At 37.2% G+C, this 22,662-nt stretch overlaps 1 protein-coding gene across 13 annotated transcripts in view; it reads left to right on the forward strand.

Moving 5' to 3' along the window:
- Positions 1 to 22,662, forward strand: part of Sipa1l1 (signal induced proliferation associated 1 like 1) — a 383,338-nt gene that overhangs the window by 71,843 nt on the left and 288,833 nt on the right. For 6 of the 13 annotated variants that reach the window (XM_087195342.1, XM_013067449.3, XM_013067445.3 and 3 more), the window contains one exon: positions 9,946 to 10,012. The exons of 5 other annotated variants lie outside the window; for them this stretch is intronic. The gene's annotated coding sequence lies outside the window, so the exon portion shown is untranslated. Of the gene's footprint in view, positions 1 to 9,945; positions 10,013 to 11,218; positions 11,291 to 12,061; positions 12,147 to 22,662 lie in introns of all 13 variants that reach the window. 2 more of the 13 variants (XM_087195340.1, XM_087195341.1) reach the window with 2 other exon arrangements.

Here is a 22,662-nt window from a genome sequence, read left to right on the forward strand (position 1 = left end):
ATTTAAATGCATATCAAGGTGGAAGCCTTTAGTTGCTCTAGATTTTATTTGTACTTATTTTCTGTATTGGGTCACTCTTCTGTTAGTGGACAAAATAACCTGACATATTCAACTGAAAGGAGAAAAGTTTGTTTTGGTTCATAACTTTAGAAGTTTCAGTTGATGCTTGTCCATGGTTGTCATGAGAGAAAAAAAACTGCTCACTTCATGGCATCAAGGAAGCAGAGACCAGGGGAAGCCAACGAGGAAAGGGCCAGGGGCCAGATAGAGTCCTCAAGGTTGTACCTGCATGACCTACCCAGTTGTATACAGCAGTGTATTTTACTAATCTAGGCATCTCTCAAGGTGACGATGAAGACTAACCATCACACTCTTGGAAAAGTATTTGTTGCTAGACTGTATGAATAGTTTGGTAGTTGCTCCTGCCCAGCCCCAAAACTTGGAATAGGTAACCATCTCTAAAACAACCTATGGAGAGGCTTACCATTTTTGTTTTTCCCCAAGACAATGTCTCACTATGTAGTTCAGGCTGTTCTGGAACTTGCCATGTAGCTCAGGCTGGCCTTGAATTTTTCAGTCCTTCTAGGCCATCCTCCTAAGTGCTGAGATTGTAGGCCTGCACCATCATACCAAGCAATAGAAGTATTTTTTGAGGCTTTTCACGTGTGATGAAAAGCTACTGAATGTAATTATATATGGAAATGTGTACTCTATTAATGTTTCCTATGTGTACACTGTAGATAATCTGCATCTGTCCCTCTTAAACTGGGTATTTTTCTTAGCAGTTGTAGACTTCATGTGTACTTCTTTTCCTCAATTTCATGTTCTTTTTTAATTTTTAGAAGCACCAGTCCACGTCACTCCTTTTTTTTTGCTAGCATAATGTATGTGCTATTATTCATATATGTACTTATATTGCGTTTTTAAAATGTTATATAAAAGGAATCTTAATCATACTGAGTTTTCATATTCCAGTTTTTTCAGTGATGATTATGTAGCCTGTTATTTTTATCAGTTTGGACTTTGTTGTCATGTTAATTCAGAGAAGCATTGTTCTTTGTGATGATATGTTGACTAGTCTTATGGTGAGGTTGTAGAGGGTAAAGTGGCTGGTGAACTACAGTCAGCAGTGTGGCTGGGCTGAGAGTACTCTGGGTGTCTGTCCTCTGCTCACACTCTGCGGCATGCATTGGTGGAATGTACTTCACTATATACACACTCACAGATTCACACATACACACATATAAACACACACCCCACTTGGCAGTGAAGAGAATGTGTTTTGACTTCAGTTGAAGTCAGTAAGGACACAAAATTAACTTTTGCTAGGAGGCTAAATATTCCTGTCTTGGAGATTGGGACTCAGGAGTGTTAACTATAGTCTTTATGTTTTTCGAAACCCACTTTTGAGTGGCATGTTTAAAAATAACCAGAAAACATTCTTTTGATATTCTAGGATCAAGATGAGGTACAGGAAGCTTAACCTTTTGTTGAAAAAATTTAAAGCATGTCTTAAGGGCATTGAAAAAGTAAAAACTATTCTTCCCTTTTAAGTTTATTAAAGAACAAAATGCTTTCTAATTTCATTTAAGTTACAATTTTTTGGGTAAGTTTTCATAATAGGGCCAGCCGCAAAGTAGATTCATTCTTACTGAGTAAATAGTTATCTCATGGCTATTATTGTCCATTTGTTACAGGTTTTAAACTATATTTAGCATTGTAAGGACTTACTATTAAGTCTCCTCATTTGATCCTTAATCTTGTGAGTTTGCAAAGAAAGGATTTTCTTCCTTTTAAAGAGAACTTAGAATTGTTCAGGGTTCTCTAAATGATGACTGGAGATTGAATTTAGGATGTCTAGCTCCTAGTTCTTTACTCTTTGTACAGAGCTCTTAGCTGCTTTCCCGTACTGACCTGGAAATATTTTAATCCTTGGTATTATAATAATTATTTATTCAGTGTAGTTTTATTGAAGCCACAATTTTAAGCTCCATGCATTTAGGGATGAATGGAAAGACAAGTTTTTTTTCCCTTGAGAAAGACTGTAAGTAAAGGTAAGCAAATAGGTAAAGTAATTATTGTGCCTAGAGTAATAAGGATTGGCACGTAATAGGAACTCACTAAATGTTTATTGCATGAAGGAATGAGTGAACAAAGTGATAAAAAAGCAAAGAAACAAGTTAGGGTAGGGTTTTCCTCAGATTGACTAGGGAAGATCTTTCTGAGGCAGTGACATCTTTAGTGAGATAACAAGCATTGCAGGCAAAAGGACCAGTCAGGGCAAAGGCCCTGTGGCAGGAAAAAATTGAACCTACTGGAAACCTCATGAGAAGCCAGTGCAGCTCCAACATAGTAACCTGGGGCAACAGTGTTTCCTAATAAAATTGAAGTGAAAGGAACCAATTATGTAGGGTGTTGTGGACCATGATAAGAAATTTGGTTTTTATTTTAATGTTGGGAGGCACTTCTCCGTGCGTCTTTTATGTTTCTATTCTATTTTTGTTCTGGACTGTCTTTTCAAGGATGATGTGTTTAGCAGATAGCCTTGGAAGATAGTGTTTTCCCCCAGAGCAAGGATGAGACATGTTTTATTTTGTATAAGAAAGACAGTATCTTGTTTTGGGGAAAAGGTCAGGCAGGCTTCCTGCCCATTTTAAAGGATTTCAGTTCATTAAGCTTAGGGTGTCTCCTGTAACACAGCCCACTGCTGTGCAGGATGTTATCTAGTCCTCTTTGTATCACCTGGTGGGAACTGAGGCTTAAGGGACTGCACTGAAGTCCTTTGTCTCTGATCCAAGAATAACATGACTTTTGGGAGCATCCATGTAATTGTGGCAGGCTAACTTGTTAGCATACCAGCAGGTGAAATTTTACTCCTTCACATGTCCTGACACTTAAGGGCTTGGGAAGCCTCTGCCTCTGGTGGGTTTTCAGCAGAGGAATAGTAAAATCTAGTTTAACATTTGAAAAATCAGTGCAACTTCTCTGTGGAAGATAGCAGTGAATACAAAGGAGATAATGAGGAATCTGGTGCAGTTGCCTAGTTGAGAGATAATAGTGGCTTAGACCAATGTGGTGACAGTGGAGATGGAGAGGTGAAGGAGTCAGGGTGGTCTTTGGGAGGTAGGATTCATAGGTCTTGATAGAATGGAAATAGGGTTGTGAAAGAAAGTAAAGGAGAATGTCTCCTAGGATTAAGGCTCAGGTAACTGGTTGGATAGAATTGATGTCAGCTGGGATAGAGAACCTGCAAGAAGAGGATAATGAACCTATAAAAACTTTATATGTATACTTATGTATTTTATATATATATACACACACACACACACACAGTGAGATAGGTCATGGTGATCATATGAGCAGGACTTCTATTATCACCTTTTCAGCTTCTTCATTTACTTTACTCTCTTTGTCTCTGTTGATATTTTATGCTTAGAACTGCAAGGAAAGGAAAAATAAAACTTTTTTTTGGTACCGGGCATCAAACTTGGGTCCTTGTGCTTGCGAGGCAGGCAGTGGAACCACTGAGCTAAATCCCCCGCCCAGAAAGAATTTTTTTTTACAACTTGGGATCACAGAACCATTGGTATGGACTTTGCTGGGGAGAATTTTTCCAGTGATGGGGCTCCTAGCTAGGCAACTGCTGTACCACTCAGCCACATCCCCAGCCTGGGAGGAACGTCTTTCTTGTGGTTTTATGACTTATCAAACCTGTTAAAGTCAAGAAAAAAAAAAAATCTCGCTATTTCCTGATAAGTAGGTTGCTCTAATAATAAATTGATTAGCATGATAGGATTTATTTTTCAAATGGTCACATTGATTTTTTTTGAGGTACTAGAGATGGAACCGAGGGCCATTGCACTGAGTTATAGTCTCAGCTGTTTCCCTCTCCTCCTCCCTCCCTCTTTCCTTCCCATACACACACACACACACACACACACACACACACACACACACAATAAAACAAGAAAAATGGGTGAACTAAGGTCACAACATTGTCAGTGCTGGTCATGAAACTTTTCCAGGTGACATGGGTTGTTGTAATGACTAATGGCTCTAGAGATATTTCTACCAGAAATGCAGTTAGAACACAGTTATTTGTGGGTTTTGAGAACACAACACTATCTCTTCCCTTTCCTTTTGTTTTCTTTTAGTGGAAATTCATCTTTTTAGTTTTTAGAAGACAGTTTTAGAATACCCCTAGATAACAGACTGATATTTAAGCTTCCTAAGATGTCTAGTCTTTGGTATAGAGAGTATTGTTTTGCCTTTAATGTTCCAGTATAGGATAAAAGGCCCACAATTTTGTCATTAATTTCATGTTTCATGCTGTGTGCAAAAACAATTTATAGTTGAAAAATACATAGACTATGTTTGGAATTTCATGAATGGGTTGCTGGTCTTCTCTCCCTGGTTCCCAATTTTGAAACAAACCAAACAGAGCAGTTAGTGATAAGATTTTACCAGGGTCCTCTGAAGGAAAATTGTATTTGGTGACCAAATTGGATCAGACTGTAGCTTTGGAATGTGATAGAAACTTTCCGTGAAGGATTGTGCATGTTGTTCTTGAATTTAGATTATCAAACAAGGTCCACACTTTTGTGCCTGTGCCTCCTTTCTCTCCATTCAGCGTTTCCCACACTCTAAAAACTCTTCGGGAGTTCAGAAGCATAGAAGGAATCTCACACTTAGCAGGCATCAGTTGGTTCAGAATTGTGTCTTTTCTCTTGCCTGTTGTCTTTATTTCTCTTGAGGTGAGGATAACAGGGAGGCTTGGAGTCAGACATGTGGAATTGTATTTGAACTCTTGCTTCTTAATTGTGTGACCAGGGAGGGATGATACACTTAACCTTTTCAGGCACTGACTCTGAGATGTAAAATTGAGACTGCGTGCTTGTGTGTGTGGGTGTGGGGGGGTGACTGGGAATTGGACCCAGATTCTTCTCACTGAGTTACATCCCAGCTCTTCCTTCTTTTTCTCCTCTCCTCTCCTCGAGACAGGGTCTTGCTAAGTACTAAATTGCCCAGGCTGGCCTTGAATTCGTGATCCTCCTGCCTCAGCTTCCCAGAGCTGCCACCATACCTGACTCAAACTGTCTTAATGACCTCCTTGTGGTTTGGTGAGGTTCAAATCTTGTAGTCAAGGAACTTGTGCTTAGCACATGCAAGTTCTCTTTAAGAACTAGAACATGATCAGTACTTTGAAGCTTGTATATGTTCCTCTATACTACTATCCTGTTTCTCCTCTGGAGGTGACCGCTGTCGGGTTCAGCATCTCCTTGGTTTTTAAAATAGGCATATCTGTAAAGAATGTATTTTACCTTTGCCTATTTGGGCATTGTAAAAACAGTATCATATTGTCTTTAATAAAGGATCCTCATCACACCCAAGTCAGAACTCTTGGCTCTCCACTGTCTTTGCTAATAGCAGGAGTGTGTGTGTTTGTGTGTGTGTGTGTCTGTGTGTGTGTGTGTGTACAGGTTTTTTTTTCCCTCTGAAATGTGGCTAGAGTAGTTTCTGTCTAGAACTTTTTTTGTCTTGCTAGGCTGCTCCCTTACCGGTCCTTTAGTTAGAGAAAATACAGTTGGTTTTTTCACTGGATGTTAGGTTGGGTTGGCATTATGTGACACATGATGGAGGATATAAAACCAATAAATAAGTGTATTGAGGTTAATGGGAGCCAGATTTACTATTCTTAAAGGAAAGCAAAATGGAAGCTAGGTGGTAAACTCTGTGGTATTGGATTAGAATTGAAAGTGTCTGTATAAACTCTGGTTTTCAGCATGCATGCATAGAAAAAACAAGGAATACTGAAGGGAATGTGTGTGTGTGTATATATATATATATATATATATATATATATGTATGTATTTAGTTTTTGTCACTTTGAGGACTTGGGAACAGTGATAAACTAGTTGTAGTAAGCACAGCTAACTTCCAGATCTTGGTTTCTAAATACTATTTCCCACTTAAATGCTAAGCATTATTAGACTAAAACTTACTTTTTGGTAACTATCAAAGAATAATTAATTTTGGGCAAGAATTCTTAATGGTTATTAAAAGTGCTAAAGGTTTAATATTTATATAATCTTAAAGCATCACCCCACAAAATATTACTTACAAAAGAAAAAAACCAGTAACTTTACAGTGGGGGAAACCTGGCAGATACTACTTTAATCAAGTGGTAGAAAATGAGCATTACCAAATCGGGGAAAAATTTAGAAATAGCAAACCACCTGAGAAGATGTAGTGAAAGCTCTTCTGTGATGTGCTGATGGAAATTAACATCTCGCATCTAATCTTAAGGAGGCATCAAACAGAAATTAAGAAATATTCTGCAACATTTTTAAAAGAAATTCTTCCAGGCTGAAGTAAGGCTAATGAGACATAAAAACTAAATAAAGCATGAAATCCTGGATTGGATCCTTTTTACCAAAATGGACATAATAATTGGAGAATGACAAGCATGCTCTGTGAAGTAGATGATGATATTGCATCAGTGTTAAATGCTGGATTTTAGTGGTCATGGTTATTGTAGGTTTGTAGGAGAATGTCCTTGTTTATAGAAATGACTCATTAAACTCTGGAGGTGATAGTGACAGGCCATAATGTTGGTGACTGTTAAGTGGTTCAGGGGAGAATTATTTGTACTATTCTTGGATCTTTCTTTTAGGTTGATCTCAGGTTATTAAGTAAAATGAAACAAAACAAATAGCTTCCTCTTAATTGAGTAGCTAACAATTGTTAGTTTATCAAATCATTTATAAGGTTTAAGAGATTTGCTTTTGTGGGTAACTGCAACTGTCTTATCAGCGTGGTTTCCTGTTAATCTTGATTTGTCTTTCATTATGCTGGTTTGTTAATATTTACCATCATCTCATTAATGTCACTAGTGTATTCTTTCTGTATTCCTTCACTTATGTTTTGCCTTTGTGAAAACTGCCGCTTTGAATGTCACTTTGTCACAATGCAATGATATACTGTATTTTTCACTCTGTGTATGCTATTCTCATTTCCGTCATTTGCTAGTAATCTATTGAAGCAAATTATTATTATTATTATTATTATTATTATTACTGTTATTTTTTACCACACAGCATCTACCTCAATACTGAGCATGTTTCAGTAGGCTTTGGGTTTACTTTCATGAAGTGTTGGGGTGGTTGATTATCTTAGAATCTAGAGTTTTCCGAAAGTTTCAGGAGGGCTACAGTAGTGGTGAATGTGGTACTATGGCTAATTCATAATTTTGTCAGTTTATGTTATGTTTTGAATGGTTAGCCTTCAAAGGTTTAGGATTAAACATATTAGGACCAATGTGGTCCTATTCTAGAAATTATTGTGAGTTGGGTGGGGTAGAGTAGCTAAGGGGAGAAGAAATCCCTTCATTGTCAAAGCAGCCTTCTTTCTGTAAGAATATTACATATAATTTTTCTGATAGAATTTGCCCTTTCCTTGGGTGTAAAAAATTATGGGTTAAAGACATTGAATCCCCCTCCCCACCAATACCTTTGTTTTTCTAGTGGAACTAAAATCTATCATAGGACTTGTTTTCCTTAAATAGGTTGGAGGACAAACTTCTCCTTATCAGTCACACTCATTTTCATATTTCTCAGAATGATCGAAGAGAGCTTTTAAGAACCCAGAGTGGTAGCTACATTGCACTGAGTTTACGCCCACACGCACAGGCTTTTCTTCAGCATTTTTTCCTTGCTGCATTTATAGTGTAGGTGGCCTTCTCTGGATTACTTTTGACAGGAAATTGAACAAGCTTTCTTTTTTTGGAACAGAATATATTTTACTGCTGAGAGAGGGGAAAAATGAAGTGTTTATATTTTGAAATTTTATTATGAGTTTTGATTTAAAGGCCAATTTAAATCTAGAAAAATGACAGTGAGGGTTAAATTTCATTTTGTGTACTACTTGTTCGGAGCCTTCTTAGTAATTTCTGGGTCTTCCTTTTTTTGTAGTGTTGCTTTGTTCCTTCAGCCGTTAATGGGTATCAGAAAGTTATCTTTGACCTGTCATTCATTTTCTGGTTCTTGACTGAGGCTGCCTTCCTTAGTTGTCTTTTTTCTACAGTGGCACTATTGTAGGCTCTGTGCTGATTCTACAGGCACCTTATATGGCCCTGTCCATTTCATCCCAATTTAGGATAAGCAAAGCACTCAGTAAACCTTCCCATGGAGTTGGCTGGTCCTTATATCCCCATGGTGTAGGTGGAGTCTTCCCTCTACCACAGTTCCACCTGGACTGCCGTGCCTCCTGGGGCTTTGAGGATATGAGCACCATTTTCTGCCCTTGTGCCTGCCGCCTGGGATTATTGTGGTTGAGTCAGATTTGGGCACTTCCTGCAGAGCACTGAGCATTCAGAAGAAACCAGTTTTTAATCAAAATAAGTCTGTATGTGTGGAAATCTTGTGCAGTTGGAAATTTTCATGGAATTTTTCTAGGTGTGTTCATAAATCATATCCTTTTGTTTGAATTTAAAATGTGCATTTTTATTCATGTATCTAGGTGGTTTCCTAGAGCAAATCAATCGCCATGTCTTAACATATAATAAGCTTGTTATAGCTCAATTAATTAAATTAACAAAACAACATATATATTTTGAATGTTGTGGCTATCTTTTCCCATTCCATGGGTGTACTCTGTATCCCAAACTGTAGGTTTTATTTTTTGAGCTATCTGATTCTCAGAATATACTTTATAGGTTCTTTTTCTCCCTAAACTGGTGTTTTTACCATTTGATTATGGTAGGATAAGAAAGACCTGTTGCAAGGTCTGCTATATTATTGTTTGTTCTATTATATAAAATCATAGTGCTGGGACATCATAGGCCCTTGGTAAATCCTGTTTTGAAGTGTAAAATTCAAGCAAGCTTTGATGTGCTTTTATATTTGGTGGAATAAAACATTAAAATCTCAATGTCCAGGGTGATAGGCTAGAAAGAGGAGTTCTCCTCCTGTCTTGTCTCACCAGGAATTGGGATTATCTGTGAGTGAAACTTTAGCTTCCATTTTTTTGTGATTAGGAAAGTGTTTAGCAGTTATCATAGTTTAAAATAGTGTTTAATCATAAAAAATCATTTCTTAGATGTTTTTATGGACACGTATAGTTTGATTTGTAATTTCAGAAATGGGTGCATTGTTGCTCTTAGGCACACATTTTTTTGTTTGTTTGTTACTGGGGATCAAACTCAGGATGTTGCTCCTACAAGGCAGGTGCGGTGCCACTGAGCTAAATCTAGGGCCTTTTTTTAAACAAATAAAAAACTTAACATTCATAGGAAATGTGAAAATTGTAGAATTTCAAAATAGCTAGAATGTTTTATTGCTTTGGAACAGGATTTCTCAGCTTCATCTTATTTTCATGTTGGGCTGGATAATTCTTTTTGTGGAGTCTCTCTCATGCATTGTAGTGTGCTTATTAGCAGCATCTCTGGCTTCTACCCATTAAGTGTCAATCATACATTCCCTTCCCTAGTTATGACAACTAGCGATATCTCCAGATATTGTAAGATATTGTCTGGGGCACAGAATTGTCCCCTGTTGAGAACCATTGTTTTGGTGGTTCCTATAGGTAGACGGTAGACTAACTATATCAGAGTCACCCTCCAGGGGACTTCTTACAGGTTCAGGTTCCTGGGTTGCTCCCCATACTTTCTGAACAGATTAGCTGAGGTAAGGCCCTTAAATAGCAGTCTTCCTTGAGACTGAATAGCCAGGTTTAAGAATTTATTATTTGTGTGGGATTAACTTCTGGTTACCTTGAATTTCAACAAGGTAAACTGCACATAATGAGATTACAAATTAAAGAAGGTTTTAGATTAGGATTTGATTTGTGGTGGTGATTTTTTTCCTCTTTTACTTAGTATGTGGTACTGTTGTATTTCAAAAATTGAAAATAACTACCATACTAAATTTTACAATTATTTTAATCTAGGTTTTGAGAGATTGTCGCAAGTTGGACTCAAAAGCAAGGTTTACTTCATACTTTGAGATGGAATGAGGTGAGTCGGTGGATTAGTCATAAAGTCATTTTGGGGGAAAGGAATATCACTCAAACTCTCATTCTTAGGAGACCTGTTACTTATAGCCGAATTTTGATTTATAAAGTATGAGTCTTGGCTTTTCCCCTTTTGCTGTTTTATTGCTGACAGGCAGAAATGGAAAGGGAGAAGATATGGATGCCCATGGAGTTTTAGTCACTGATTTCTGAATTAAGCATTGTTATCTTTACAGATAAAATAGTTGAGATATTTTTCTGGCTACTTAATGGGGTTTTCTTTACATACTTAGGTTTCTGTTCTATAATAAAATCTATTTTAAAAATCTAGACATTTTATTAAATTTGATGGGAGTTTATATTTAACCCATGTCCTAAATAAGAGTCTCCCTCTCGATGATACACTGGTATAGAATTTGGAATGCCAAGCTTATCCTGAATAATTGAGCACTGATTGAATGCTCTACTCTTTGATACCTATTAAATGTTACGTGTATTACCTTTGCTCTTAGGGTGATTCCACCTAGGGCGAAACCAAACTCTAGCCTGGGTTTATTCTAATAGTCTAGTAGTCATTTCTCAAATATTTTAATCATTTGTAAAGGATGGTTCCTTACTGAGAAAAATAACAGCTGTATCTGAAAAAGACATTTTTCTACAAGCCAATAATATAATATGTTAAGCTCTTATAATTCAGATAAAACAAGTGGTTTTGGGTTATGTAGATTTCTTTGGTTTTGTTATTTTATAGTTAACCATGATCTTGACCATGAGGTGAAACAAAGACCCAGAGATTTTTCTTATCTGTTGCTTTGTCAGAAGAAAATTGCCTAAGGAGTCAGCTCTTCTGGGGTGACTGCTCCTATAAAGGACGGTCAAGGTTATCTGAGCATCTCACCTCCATAGACCTTTACACAGAGCTTGTAGTTTCTTTTTCAAGTTGGCTAGTAATTGGAGTTCTGCTTTCAAAGGGGCTTTCTATTTCTGACTGTCCTTGAATTTCAGTAGGAATAATTGGGGAATGATTATCTCTGAAAATGTTTTTAAAGTACATTAGGGCACTTTCCAGAGTGCATTTATTTGACTGTTCCTAACATCATACTTTAATAGAAGTGGAATCCAAGAAAAAATTCTGATTATTGTAATTTTTATCCACTTCAATAGCCCAGGTTTTTTTTAGCAATACAAACTGAAAAACTGTCTTTGACAGTTGTAGCATCTTTGGAAACATGAAGAATTGCCTAATGGTGAGACAGGCAGCCTGCAAGAATACTCCACGAAGGTAGCTGCTGCTTTGTTACTGACAGAGGGGAAAAAAAATCAGTATAGTTTGTCTTCCTATCTGGCTGGGTTCTGTATCAAGGATTTCAGTTGAAACAGATTGCAAATATTTATTAAAAAAAGCATGTCTGCACTAAAATGTACAGACTCTTACCATTTCCTGAATAATTCTGTATAACAATCTGTGACATACCATTTACATTGTGTTAGGTATTATAAATAAACTAGAGAGGATTTAAAGCAGTGATGGTGAACCTTTTAGAGACTGAGTGCCCAGACTGCAATCCAAAACTCACTTATTTATTGCAAAGTGCCAACACTGCAATTAAACCTGAAGAGTGAGATTTTAGTTTGGAAAAAACAACTCATACATTAGCATCTTTTGTCTTAAAAGAAAGACAAGTAACACATGTGCCCTAGGTTCACCACCATTGATTAAAAGTATACAGAGGATGTGCACAGGTTACATGCAGACACTACATGTTTTATCCAAGGGACTTGAGCATTTATGGATTTTGGTATATGGTGGGGGTCCTGGAGCCAGTCCTACAGATACTGAGGAACCAATTGTAATACATAGTACTGAGCACCCTCTGGTTTTCACCTCAATCTTGGAGGTTGCTTTTTAAGATTCACCTTTGTTTTTTCCTCCTGAGTACAATGTAGGATAGAAATGTGCACCTTTAGTGCAGTCCCTGTATGTCTTACGGCCTTCTTTTTTTTAAAGATTTTTCTTTTCTTTTCTTTTTTTGATACTGGGAATTGAATGCAGGGATTCAGTCTTGCCAGGCAGACGCTGCACTTCTGAGCTACATTCCTGGCCTCTCTTACAGCCTTCTAAACACACTTAAATAAAGGTAACTCCTGGAAAACAAACTTGAATATAACAGTTTTTTTAGCATGAGCCTTAAGTCCTAGACAGTACTGTGCAGGCAAGCATTTGTTGAGTTTTTACGTGTTGCAACTGCACTTTGTCTTTTGAATGGAGCTGCTTAGTTTAATAACCTGAGCTCATGACCTCCTGAGCTCCTGGGCACATGAACCACTTGTTCTGATGTTGATGCTGTCTCATGGTGCTGGTGTCTCTGTTAGGTTAGGCTGGAGATGCTTTTCTGATGCATCACTCACTCAGGTCTCCTCAGGCAGCAGAGGATTAAACAGTGTTCTACGCCTGCTAGGGACCTGGCTCTTCCTTGGTCTTCTGGGTGTAGTCTTCTTTCCTCAGTGCTCGCTTTCTCCTTAAGGAATATCTAAAGCAGTTCTTTTCTTCCAAAAGGAAACAAAAATCCACAATGACCAAAAAAAAATCTCTAAAACCTTGTATCTTATATGGAGTTTTATATTTTCAGTATCTTATTAAATCTATCCTTTTCTTTTCTTTTTTGGTACTGGGGATCAAACTTGGGTCCTTGCGCTTGCTTGTGCAGCAGGCGGTGAAACCACTGAGCTAAATCCCCGGCCCTATCCTTTTATTTTCATTAACATGTTGTAGAATATAAATATTGACTTGTAACCATACTTTTTTCTTTTCCTCAAAAAGCCTGATGCATTTTTTCTACTCAAAAATGTAAGGTTTATTGATACTGATCTCTAAATTATATGCTTTACATTAAAACATTCGGTTTCCCCAAATATTATATTTCTACTTTTGATTCTTCCTTCCCTCCCTTTCTTCCTTTTTTTGTTTTGAGACAGACTCTCACTTTGTTGTCCAGGCTGGCCTTGAACTGTCTTATGTAGCCCAGGCTAACTTTGAACTCAGGATCCTCTCGCTTTGCCTCTCAAATGCTGGCGTTACAGGTGTGCGCCACCATGTCCAGCTTTGCCTTTCTTTATAGACCTATGTATACTCATAGATAGATTAAATATTATTTAAATGTTTCTATTATTTCAGTTTAGTTATTTGTATCCTAGCTTTCTGCTTTTAATGAGAGAGCAATTGAGAAATTAGGAAAAACTCTACTTTATTCTTTTCTTGGAAATTAAATGAAAAAAAATAACATTGTGACATTTGATTATTAGACTAATCATTTGCTGGTTTAATGTGAGATTAAAAACAACTTTTTTGCTGTTTTATGGAAATCCCAACTCTTTAATACATGTGAAAAGAATAGAAAAATATACATGTTGGCACATTTCTCGTAGACATTTCTTGCTCTGAGGTGTAGTATTGGCAGCAAATCAAGCACGCAGTCATAATGCCTTTCACTGACCAGCAGGACTGCAGAGTGACTGTAGCAGATTCAGAGGTCATTTAAAAAGCAGAAGCCTGGAAGACAGTTCCTCCCCTACAGTTCAACCTAGAGACTTGTGACCTGACCCTCCTATCCTCTGATGTTCCCTACTTCTTTTTTCCTCATTATTTTTAAAGTATGTCTTTCTTCGTGCACAAGAGAACAGCTGTTCACATCCAGTAAAGATTCCTCTTAAATATCTGGTGACAAAGACAGTAGATTAAATAAAGTAAGACTTTCAATATTTTAATTCTCCCCCCAAAAGCAGCTCATATTTGCCCTGAGAAGACTTGTTAGAATTCTTGTTATAAGCCCGAATTGAAGTTTCATACTGTCATTGAGGGCATGAAGGGGGAGGAACTTAAGATAAATACTAGACAAAATTTTATTATCTAAATGCTGACTGTAATATAAAATTATTAAAAATGCATGGTGGCAAAGGGATAATTGTAGAGTCTTATCTTTGTGAATAATTTTAGTTGAATTTGGCACATCCTGAGGTCACTTTAGAATTATTTCATTACACTTATTTATTCAAGATTCTCTCCTTTATTCTTAAAAAAATGATGTGGAATCCTTTGGCCTTATAAACATTTTTATCAGCCTGAAGAAATATGATATGACTCCTTCACAGTTACCCTTTTTCTTATCATTAGGAGTAACTCATTCTCACTAAATTTTTCTGTTTATGTTCTCCATAAGTTAGGGAACAGCTTCCCATATCAAGTGGAGAATTGTCCCTTTTAAACTCCTTCCAGTGAAAAACTGTGCACCTTGGTAGTGGGAATTTGAATTGCATTGTGTTTGGAGGAGTCTAAATTCTTAATACCTAGTCATGGTGGGTCTTGGATTTGTATGGATATGATACTCTAAAATATATAAAAGTATTAGATTGTAGTTTTATAACTGTACCATGTTGCCCACTTTTTTGATTGTCTCATAAATTTAAAACTTGATAATAGCTGTGAATTTGGACAAAAGTCTAAAGATAAGGAATCAGAACATAGAGAAGATAGAATGAACTGTGCAGATGTCAGTAGAAGTTAGGATGGGACTGTACAGAGCTCAGCCCCAGCCCCTTTGCTTTGCTATTTGCTGCCTTAAAAAGTTGGGTGTGCAAAAGCGTTTTTGAAGATCTGGTTTCAGGAAACAACAAGTAACAGAGTGGAACTAAGGATAAACCTTGGAAAAGTTTACCAGTTCATCATGATATGCTAATGTTACTCAAAGAGCTCAGGGAAACTCAACTCTTAGTAACAAGGGTTGTATTTTAAAATCTAGACATTATTTTAATGTTGGTCAGCCATTAACATATTTTATATATAAAAGGAAGTTGTAAATGTCTTTGCAAGTATTTAAATGGCTTTCATCAAAACCATGTATGCAAAATTAAGGCCTTATGGTGAATGAAGTCTTACGGTGAGTAAAGTTGGGGTCCAGTATGCCATGTTTCCAAGGTTTGGGTGCTCCTGGAGGAGGGGATATAGAGTTTTTTGAAGAGATTTTTAAGCAAGAGAATGTAGAGACTAGTGCTCCAAGCTCGAAGAAAATTACTCTTCACATCTGCCCAAAGTATGGCAAGATCTCTAGTGAGTGGGTGATAAGGAACACATGAGCAGTGTGAGTGACCAGTCCTTCGAATATCAGCTTCTCAGAGCAGGGGATGTTTCCTGGACTGTTGCTTGTCTGAACCCACAAGCAGCTCTGTGTTCTACCCGTAATAGCTTCCTTAGTAAAACTGGGCTGATTGGTACTAGAGATGAACTGTCAGTAGGTTAAGTAATGAATGGTTGCAGAAAAACTAATGGACTTCTTACTTTTGGGAGAGTTATTTTTTTAAGTCAATAACTTAATTCAGTAACTATTTTCTGATTTTTCCAATCAATTGGAAAATGATTTGCGAAATTGACTAGATAATATTTGTTAAGAATCTGAATTGTACAAGTTTTGTGGATAGGGTCAAAGGTAGAGGAGATAAATGGTGCTAATCCAGACCTTGATTTTCTGGAAGTTTACTACAAAAAAGGTATCCTTTTTATTATTGTTCCATAAATGGGCCTTTAATGAAGAGTTAAACTTGTATTCTTACATCAGCTTAGGCCACTGATGGAAAAGAATTCTTAGTGGTTAAAAGGGACCATGCCTGTAGAGTGATGTTAACATAATTTTCACATTTCTATGTAAATTCCTTTTCTACTTATTGTTAATTTTTTAGTATGGGAAAAAAGAATATTTGTGTAGGGTCACATGAATAATAACTGAAGCTTTATGTGGCTCTTAGGTACACAAGATCTTCTGCAATGTTTTGGTTGTTCTGGTAGTTGCTTTCTTGCATTTGATTAGAATTTTTAAGGTTTTATTTGCTCTTGCTTTTCCTCTCAGTTTAAAGAGTTGTGGTAAAATACACATATCATAAAATTTGCTATCTTGACCTTTTTTCCCCCTGTTGTTCTGAGGCTAGAACCCAAGACCTTGTGCATGCTAGGTAAGTGATAACCACTGAGCTCCACCCCCAGGCTCATTTTACTTGTTTTTATGTGTATAGTTTATCGGTATTAAATAAACTCACAACACGACTTGGGTTGCTTCCATCTTTTTCCTAATGTGAAGAATGTTGCTATCTATAAATATCTCTTTTAGACCTTGCTTTCATTCTTTAGGGTCTATAGCCAGAACTAGAATTAGTGGATCATATGGTAATTCTATTTTAAGTTTTTTAAGGAGTCACCAAAACCTTTTCCCATAGCACCTGTGCCATTTTACATTTCTCCCAGCAATGCACAAGGATTTTAATTTCTCACATCTTTGCCGACATTTGTTATTTTTTTTATTTCTGTTTTGGCAGTGGCTGTTCTAAAGGATGTAAATTGGTGTCTTATCATAGTTTTGATTTGTATTTCCCTAATGCTTAGTGGGATAGTGGTGATGTTGAGCATATTTTTATGAGCTTATTGACCATTTGTATATTTTTTGAGAAGTATTTCTTCATGTACTTTGCCCATTTTTTGAATGTTAGACAGTCTTTATATGATCTGTATATTATTTCCTTATCAGATATTATTTGTTAAATTTTTTGCCCTTTCTTTGGGTTATCTTTTTACTTTCTGTTTAGTTTTTTGATATACAAAGCTTAACAGTTTACATTAAATCCAGTTTGTCTCCCTCCCTGTTGTTTTTTGTGTCATATTGAAGAAATCACAACCAGATCCAAGCCAGGCCTGGTAGAGCATGTTTATAGCACTGGCTACTTGGAAGGCTGAGGCTCAGTGGTAGAGCGCTTGTCTATCATGCATGAGGCCTTGGTTGGATCCCCAGTAAGGGGTGTGGAGGGCCTATTGCCAAATTCAGTGCTGTGAAGCCTTTTCTTTTTTAATTAATTTTATTGGTAGATTTTAGATGTATGTAGTGGTCACATTCATCATAGGGAATTTGTACCTGTATAGAATATATCTTGATTCTTCTTTTTTCCCCAATCCCTTCCTCTCCCTTCAAGTCCTCTTCCCTTCTTTATTTACAAAAGCTTTGTTTCCATTCTTTTCTTTCTCTTCTCTTCTCTTGTCTTTCCCCTTCCTTCTTTTCCCCCTTCTCCCTCCCTTCTTTCCCTTCCTATTTGAAAATCTTCTTCCTATTTCCCAATATCTGTTATGCATTTTGATCCTTACTTACCCTTTTGATTTCTCATTTCTCACACCAGAGAAACAATGTGCTATTTAAACATTTGTGTCTGATTTATTTCACTTAAGAGTAGGGTCTCAAGGTGCATCCATTTACCTAGAAATGTCTCAAAATTTATCCTTCTTTATGGCAGAGTAGCGCTCCATTGTATAAAAAAAAATCTTTATCCATTCATCCAGTAATGGGCATCTAGGCTATCACAGCCTAGAAAGTGACAGACTGTGGTAACTGTTAATTGCCACCTTTAGCCATATGAATAAAATTTATAGTTATAAAAGAAAATCTAAAACAAACCAGAAAATTATATGCAGTAAATATCCCCTCAATATGGTGATTTTACCCTCAGGGGAAACAATTTAAAAGGGATTAGTGGAGAAAACAGAAATAGAAGAAGAGAAAGAGTTTATAAGCGAGGCTGCAGGACACAGGAAGATTATGCAAGCTCTGGGAAACTGGTGAAGGAGATAGAGAAAGAAAGAATGAACAAACAGAAATAACAGAACAAAACAAAAGAAAAACTAGAAACATTGTTCACACTCATATAAAAACAATCAATCAAAAAGAAAAAAAGTAAAGAAAGGAAGAAAAAAAAAATACGTCCACTTCAGGTTATGTGTGCTGTCACTGGTAGACAAGGGGGCAGATAAAACCCAGATCTGTCTTGGTTGATCCCAGCAAGCCAGCAGTAAAATTATGGTGGGGTTGTGGATAATCCCAAGAACCCTATGCTTTGAACTCCACTGAAGTTCAGGCTGATCCTGTCTTCTGACTGGGACCCAGGTTGTTCAGCCCACAACACTCCAGGTGCCTCTTGCTAGCCTGTACTTTGTTGGCTCCCAGACCCTGGGTGTCTCCCATGGCTGTACCTTATCCTGACACTGGGAGCCTCAACTTGGACCCAACTCACTGCTGTTCTGAGTCCTGAGTTCAGCTCTCCCCTTTCCAAAATGGCGACTGGCTAATTGCCTGCTCCTGGGGATGTTTGAATTGGAATCACTCACCAGCCACTGCAGCCTGTAGTCTCCACTGCTCCATTCCACTGGTGCGTTTCTCTGTCGAGGCCTCTAGAGACATCTGTAGTCATTGTTCCTCTGTATGTTTGAACCACCTCTCTCACGAGCTGGAATTCAGGGAGAAAGTACCCTTTGCCACCCCCCTTTTCTGTGTTGAGATCCCTTTCTTTGCACTCCCCATGGGCTCCAATTCTCGCTTCAGATCTTTGCTGGGTCCTGGGTACTCACTTCCTTCTCTTCCCTGTGTTGCTATGGTCCAGCTTCTGGACTCAGAATCTCAGAGAGTCTGATTTGTTGCTGCTCACCACTGCCATCTTGGTGGAAGTCTGGGAGATACGTTTTAGTGCTGTAAAGCTTTTATCCTGTATTTTCTTCTGAGAATTTTTTTTTTTTTTGAGCTTTGGGTCTTACATTTAAGTCTTTGATCCCTTTTGAATTAATATATATTTATTTTGTACTGGGATCGAACTCAGGACCTTGCGCTGTGAGGCAGGCACAGTGCCACTGAACTAAATCCCTGGCCTTTGAATTAATTTTTGTATATTAGATTAGGTAAAGGTCCAGCTTCATTCTTTTGCATTTGAATATCCATTTTTCCCAGCACCATTTGTTGAAAAAGAGTATCCTTTACTATTTGAATGGTCTTGGTACCCTTGTCAATAATTGTTAGATCATATATATAAGCATTTATTTCAGGGACCTCTAAATCAATCCTGTTGGTTTTTATGTCTGTCTTTGTGTCATTACCACACTGTTTTGCTTACTCTGTCATATAATTTGATATCAGGAAGTGTGAAACCTCCATGTGTGATCATGTTTTTCAAGATCGTTTTGGCTGTTTGAGTCCTCTGAGAGTCTATGTGAATTTTACCATATTTTTCTGCAAAAAATGTCGCTGTGACTTTGTTAGGGATTATTTTATATCTATAGATTACTTTAAGTAGTAATACATCTTAACAGTATGGTATCTTCCAGTCTATGAACATGGGAAGTGTTTCCATTCATTTGACTTAATTTCCCTTCCCTTTCCCTTTCCCTTTCCCCTTCCCCTTCCTCTCCCCCTCCCCTTCCCCCTCCTCCTTCCCCTTTCCCTGGCCCTTGACTTAATTTCTTTCAGCATTGTTTTATAGGTTCCATTGTTCAAATCTTTCACTTCTTTTTAAAATTTCTAAGTATTTTTTCTTTGTTTTAAGGTATTAAAGACTGAACCCAGGGCCTTTGAAATGAGGTACATTCCCAGACTTTTAAAATTTTTTAAATTTTGAGACAGGGTGTTCCTAAGTTCCTAAGTTGCCCAGGCTGGGCTTGAATTTGGACTCTTCCTGTGTCATGATCTCAGAGGGGTGAGATAATGTGCATACACCACCATACCCAGCTGATTTTTCTTTTCAAAGGCATTGTTTTTGTAATGTGCTTTCCAGATTATTCATTATTAGTGTGTAGAGATACAATTAATTTTTGCATGTTGACTTTCTTTCCCCCCCAGTGTAATCTTTTGAGTTTTATACGTATAGTATCCTAATTTCATATGACAGAAAATTTTACTTCTTCCTTTCCTATTTGAATGATTTATTTCCTCTTCTTGCCTGATTACCCTAGAACTTCAGTACAGTGTTGAGTAGAAGTAGTGAAAATAAGCTTTTTTGAAGATAGCTTTCCAGTCTTTCACCACTGAGTATGATGTTGGCTCGGGGTTTTTAATATACTGTGTAATTTTATAATAATAAGGTTTTCTTGTATTGCTAGTTTGATTATTGTTTGTTTGTTTTTTTTAATGAAAGGGTATAACATTTTGTCAGATTTTTCTGTGTCAGTTGAGATGATCATGTAGAGCAATGGTAGCAAACCCAAGGCACATGTGCTGTAGTGAGCATGCAGAGCCCTCTCTGGAGCCATATTTGCCCTAGTATTGTCTCAGCAGAAGGGCATCGGATAAAGGAGCACAAAAGCATGCCAAATATGAACTTTTACCTTCTAATAAAAAGCTGTTTGTATCATTGAAAGCTCTGTTGTTGTGTTTTTCTTTTAAGACAAACGATATTACTGGATTTTTTTTCTAAATTAAAATCTCACTATTTAGATTTAATTGCAGTGTTGGTACTTTGTGATGAATAAATGAGTTTGGGTTGCAGTTTGAACACTAGGTCTCTAAAAGGTTTGCCATCACTGATGTAGGGTATTTTTTTTCCCTCTTCATTCTGTTAATGTGATGTATTACATTAATTAATGTTCATATGTTGAATTATCTTTGGATTTCAAGAATAAATCTCATTTGGTTATGATGTATAACAGTCCTTTTTTAAAAATTAATTTTATTGGTATATTTTAGGTATACAATATAATGACATTCATCATTGGAAAGTACCTTTACATAATCTCTCCTGGTTCTTATATTTTCCCCATTCCCTTGCTCTCCCTTCAACCCCACCATCCCTCCCTATTTAGAAAGACATGGTTTCCATTTTTTCATTTTCTCATATTAATTTGATTACCTTCTTTCGTTTCCTGTACCCCTCCAACTTTCCCTTCCCCTTTGCCTCTTTTCTTCCTATTTCACATTATCAATTATACCTTTAGTCCTAATTTAGACTTTGTTTCTCACACTAGAGAAACTATTCGATATTTAACATGTGTGTCCTATTTATTTCACTTAAGAGTATCGCCTCAGTGTGCATCCATTTAGCTATAAATGTCTCTAATTTCTCATTTTTTATGTCTGAGTAGAACTCCATTTTAGAAAAAACCCCACATTTTCTTTATCCACTCTCCAAGTGATAGGCAGTTGGGCTGCTTCCAAGTTTTGGCTGTTACAAATTGTGCTGTTCTGAACATGGGTGCACATATATCACTGTGGTATGATTCTTTTAATTCTTTGGGGAAGATACCCAGCAGGGGACTAGCTGGGTCAAATGGGACTTCCAGTCGTAGTTCTTTGAGGTATCTCCATACTGATTTCCACAGTGGTTGCACCAGTCTACACTCCCACCAGCAGTGGAGCAGGGTTCCTCTTTCCCCACAGCCCTGCCAGCATTTGTTATTGGTTGATTTCATGATAGCAGCCATTCTTTCTGGAGTGAAGTGGAATCTCAGCATTGTTCTTTTCATTTGCATCTCTCGAATGACCAGTGATGTTGAACATTTTTTCTTTTTTCTTTTTTTTGATACTGGGGATCGAACTCGGGTCCTTGCACTTGTGAGGCATTTTTTCACATTTTACTCTCTATTTCTACTTCTTTGTCTGAGAAATGTGTGTTCATTTCAGATGCCCATTTTTGGATTGGGTCTTTAAATTTGGGAGGTCTGCTTTTGTTAAATTCTTTATAGATTTTAGATAGTAGACCTTTGTCTGAGGAACAGCAGGTAAAAATTTTTTTCCCACATTGTGGATTGTCTCTTCACACTGTTGGTGGTTTCTCTTGCTGTGCAGAAGCTTTTTAATAAGAAGAGATCCCTCCTGTTGATTGTTTGTGCTAGTTCACAGGCAGCTGAGGGTTTGTTCATAAAATCTTTTCCCACACCAATGTTGTCAAGAGTTCTACCTAACCTCTATTCCAGCTGGTTCAGTGTTTCTGTTTTAATATTTAGATCTTTCATCCATTTCGATTTTAGTTTCATGCATGCTGAGACATATAGGTCTAGTTTTAATCTTTGGCAAGATGAAACCCACCTTTTCCAGCACCATTTATTAAAGATGCTATCTTTCCTCCAGTGAAGGTGTTTCACTCCTTTGTCGAAGATGAGGTGACTGAGTGTGTCTGGAGTTGATTCTGCCTCTTCTGTTCTGTTCCAGTGGTCCTCAGGTCTTTTTCTTTGCTTGTACCAGGCTGATTTTATTACAGTAGCTTTGTAGTATAGTTTCAAATTGGGGATTTTGATACCCCCTGCCATGTCTCTGTTGCCTAGAATTGCTTTTGCTATTCTAGGTCTCTTCTTGTTCCAAATAAATTTTTGGATTGTTTTCTCAAGGTCCGTGAAGTATGCTGCTGGGATTTCAATTGGGATTGCATTGAATCTATATAGCAGTTTGGAAGTATGGCTATTTTCACTATGTTGATTCTTCCTACCCAGGAGCAAGGGATGTCTTTCCATTTTCTGATACTGTCTTCAGTCTCTCTGTTCAGAGTGCTATAGTTTTCCAAGAAGAGGTCTTTGATTTCTTTTGTTAGGTTGATTCCTAGGTATTTCAGTTTCTTGGATGCTATTGTGAAAGGAATTATTTGCCCTATTTCTCTCTGAGTAAGTCTGTTGTTTGTGTAGAGGAAAGCTATTAATTTTTGTGTGTTGACCTTGTATCCAGCTCCTTTACTGAATTTGGTTATTGAGTCTAGAAGACTTTTGGTGGAGTTCTTGGGGTCTTCTATATAGAGTATCATGTCATCTGCAAATAATGACAATTTGACTTCTTCATTTCCTATCTTTATTTCTTTTATTTCTTTCTCTTGTCTAATTGC

Source organism: Heterocephalus glaber, unplaced genomic scaffold, assembly GCF_053883595.1.
Source record: "Heterocephalus glaber isolate CG9 unplaced genomic scaffold, H.glaber_assembly_v1.0 deba00001608, whole genome shotgun sequence".
NCBI lineage: Eukaryota > Metazoa > Chordata > Mammalia > Rodentia > Bathyergidae > Heterocephalus > Heterocephalus glaber.